Below are 3,474 nucleotides of genomic sequence, written 5' to 3' on the forward strand. Positions count from 1 at the left end.
TTGCATAGCTTTGCTTTTTAATCATGTTTAGCTTAAGAAATGGGCAGACTTAAGGAAAGGCAAGTTAAAGCTGGTCAAGACCACGAAGTCCGGTGTTTTCTTTGTCTTCGCATCTTAACTTCGGAGGTGGCAGAATTTTTTTACAATGGAAGTTGCAAAAATTACCCATGTACAATTACCCTCGTATTCCACAGTGTAACATATACGCATAAGTGTTACGGTGCCGACCTTGCGAACATTTCTGTCCGTGATTTTCTTGTTTCGATCTGCTCTCACAATTTGAAGTACGAATAACGCGAGTAGGCATGTGGCTTATAAGTCATACGTTCGTGTTGGTTGAAAATGCCAAAGAGCGCGTTTATGTGCCCTACAAAACGCATAAGCTGCTGCACGGTCGAAATCTCAAGACTAGTAGACTTTTCCCTTCCAAACTGCCTGGCTTTGTCACTGTAACAGCAAAGGTCACACCAAAAGTAAGTGTAGGCAGGGTATGTGGATGAGTGAAGAAAAAGTGTGGCCACTAAAAACAGCTCCACAACAAACGAAGGGAGACAAGCAGAATGGTAAATTGTTCGAAATTGAATCGTTAAAACGCTCCAAGCATCGGCGCAAACAATGATTAGGTTTTTCTTTCCACTTTGGACCTAAGAAACCAGCCGCAAGTTGGAGAGCTTTTGTCACGAGGCATGCCCAAATATTTGCATTTAGACGAAGCGCCTCGCTTTGAAATGTGCGCTCGTCGGCGCCAGTTGTATTATTTTGTTGGGAGGAAAAAACCCAGTAGGTCGTACAGAATTTTGTTTGAATCTCTGCTCAGAAAACGCTTTTCGGGATTACAAGGACCTTAGAATTAGCCAGAGCTATCCAACCTTTTAAGATGGATATATTTTTGTGATTAGAATATATTACATCAAAGCTGGTATTAAAGAGAGAAAACAAGACAGCATGTTTATTGGAACGTAAAAGTTGTAAATGCCGCAAATTAGGTTAGCTACTCCGCAGTGATTGACAGGCTACATTGCACTGGTTGCTGCAGATATAGCAAAAATGAAACGGGAGCGCGCGCACGCACGCACGCACACTGACACAGACACAGGCACACACACACACACACACACACACACACACCCACACACACACAAGAAGCAAACACGCACACGCACACGCACACTATTCCTAATTATAACGAAGGCAAACTATGGAAACGTCCTAGCATTTAACATTTATGTACCGGTAAAGATCTCTAGAGCATTCTAATAACTGTATTCGTTGTGCGGCGCCTCAGAGCCGGTGTGGCTGTGGCCCGTAAAACCTCCGTTTGAAAACAAACGCTTTTGCTAATAAAAATGACTAACTGTCAATATCAGTACGCCGTTTTTTCAATAGCTATTTTTCTCAACATACATATAAAAATCCTTAATATAGGTGCAGCTGCTCTGTCGGCACGACCACGACGTGGAATGCAGACGAGTAATACATTTCTTGTGTTATGCATTACACCAAACACTAGTATCGCCAATTTCGCACGTTGCGATTTTCTTCCGCTGCATATCCTTGAAGTTCCTACCGTCACCGGTACGTTACGTTACCAGATACAAAACTATAAATCCGATTAAATAGTAAGGTGTCCCCTCAGCTATTGAATGGGATCTGTTCAAATTTGGTTAATCAATCATTTATAGAATGCGTCGATGTATTGACATTTTAAACTGTCAGGGATTGCGATTGTATTGTGTAGAAAAGTGCCGGACAAAGTTTTAAAATATTTGATTCTACCTAATTTGAGACCCTTGTATTCGCAGTTTGAGCCTTCACTTCAATATGTTCAAGGTCACGGTGGCTGTGAAGCGACTGCTTCCTTGGACCGAGCACCGATCTTCGGTGCAATTTAAACAGATGTTGTTAGTTTCCGCTTGAAATACCTTATTTTAGCAGTTTATCTCTTACGCGCAATCCTTTTGTCTGCTGCCGAACCTGGAATGTTTTAAATGCTAGCACAAATAGGACGTACTGTTTGCTTCCGTAGTTATTCAGATTTCAAATGAACGTGAGGTGCCGCACTTCCAACGGTGCCCTTTACCATGGTTATCATTCTGCACCCCTTCAACCTTAGGTCCGCCAGCTTCCCTATGCTTCGCAAGATGTGTGCGCAAAGATGAAATCAAACGGGGGTAAAAATAAAAAGGCAGGTTGGGAACGGTAGCGTCAAAATCCCACCAGAAGGAATATTTTGAAGCTCTCCGGGCTGCTATGTTAAAGGTACTGTAAAATTGCCACAGTAAAAATATTGTTACGTCACGTCAGAATGAAGGCCAGGCGAGCCATGGTATATTACGAGATGACTTTCAAAGGCGTAAGCCATCTTTGCATCACCCCGACTATGTCGCACTACGGGTGTGATCTTCGCAGACGCATGACCATAGTGGTATGCGTGGTAGTCCGTTTGTTCTTCGTCTCGGGTCAATATAACCATGTTTTCTCTGTCGCTGCGGCCTGGAGTGACCTTTCTGAAAGGTCGGGAACCGGCCGGAATGTAAGCTTTGCCATGGTATGCATGCCAAGGCAGAAAATCGCACGTAGAAAAATTATTTCTTAGTTGCATTTACCTCTTTCCGAATCTCAAGCTGCATCGCTAAGGAATCTTCTTACAATTCCGTGCTAGCAGCAATATCAGCATGAACGAGCACAGCAATCATCATCGTTTATGTAGATGATGACGGAAGATAGAAGCTTGGTTTGAGCACTGCTCGGCTGCGATCTCCTGCACTCTGCTGCGGACCTATGTTTGTTCCCTAGGGCAGTGAAAAAATACGTAGGCCTTTCCGCACCATCACATCGGCGAACCATATATTGTTGACCTCGGGCGTCGGCTGCAAGGCGCCCCGCTTCATACTCTTTGGCTGTATCTCTCCCACTACTCGGCCTTCGAGCTTAGCCACGCAAGCGCCTGGTTCCTAGCAACGGTGGTGCACTTGGGGCTACGGCGCATTGACTCGCAGGCTGGGCAGTGCCGCATTGGAAAAGATTCACATCCGCACGACCTTAGTGAGCAGCTCTGCGGCAACCTCGAGGTAATTATGATGGCACTCGTTCGCACGATCTCTGCTTGTCGCAGTAACTCGCGTTATTTCATGTCGCTGCCTCCTCGCCCAACTTTTCGAATTCAGGCAATTGGGCATACTCACAAAATATGGCACTCTTGCTTTCTCATCTACAGTTATAACCTAAGAGCAGCGAAATGCGGCCGTGCGAGATGCAGTTTCTTTGGCATTAATGGTGTAACGATGCAGCCTGACCATTACTTCATGGTGCGGGAGAGGCTACCTTCTGCCTGGCCCACAGCCTGCCGAAATCTGGAGACGGCCCTTATGACCATCTCAGGGCCTTTCTCTTGGCACACTACCGCCGGTTCTTGAAACCAGCGGGGCCAGCCACTGAGCCTAGCTCTACTGATGCGCATTCACGGTGACACCT

The sequence above is a fragment of the Haemaphysalis longicornis genome, unplaced genomic scaffold (assembly GCF_048455015.1).
Source record: "Haemaphysalis longicornis isolate Haplotype H1 unplaced genomic scaffold, Haemaphysalis longicornis Haplotype H1 scaffold_9, whole genome shotgun sequence".
Lineage (NCBI taxonomy): Eukaryota > Metazoa > Arthropoda > Arachnida > Ixodida > Ixodidae > Haemaphysalis > Haemaphysalis longicornis.